Here is a 422-nt window from a genome sequence, read left to right as displayed (position 1 = left end):
TTATTATACGTTTAAAAATAATACTAAAATAAAATGTATAGGAGCTTGTTGCTGAGGATTTACACCTGATTGTCACTTTATTATCTGATCAAAATACTAAAACCCACACATAAAAAAATGATATTTTTATCTCTAAAGTTATAATGTATAATTGTGACCCATTGTGTCAGAAATTTATAAATTATTATATGTATAAATAAAGTGAATTATTCTCTCTTTTTGTTTTAATTAAAACAATGTTTTGGATGTTATTTCTGTAGTATGTAGAGCTGCCGTTAGGTGGCACTGTTGCCTCACAAACGAGCTCACTGCTTAGTGCAGGGATCATGAGGTTGTGTTGGAGCAGTGAGGTTACCCACAAATAGACTGTTCTCCAAACTGGACATGTTTTTTTAAAAAAGGGAAAAAATATCCTCAATTCA

This window comes from Oryzias melastigma, linkage group LG3, assembly GCF_002922805.2.
Source record: "Oryzias melastigma strain HK-1 linkage group LG3, ASM292280v2, whole genome shotgun sequence".
NCBI lineage: Eukaryota > Metazoa > Chordata > Actinopteri > Beloniformes > Adrianichthyidae > Oryzias > Oryzias melastigma.
The sequence above is the reverse complement of the archived record's forward strand: the minus strand, read 5'-3'. Positions refer to the sequence as shown.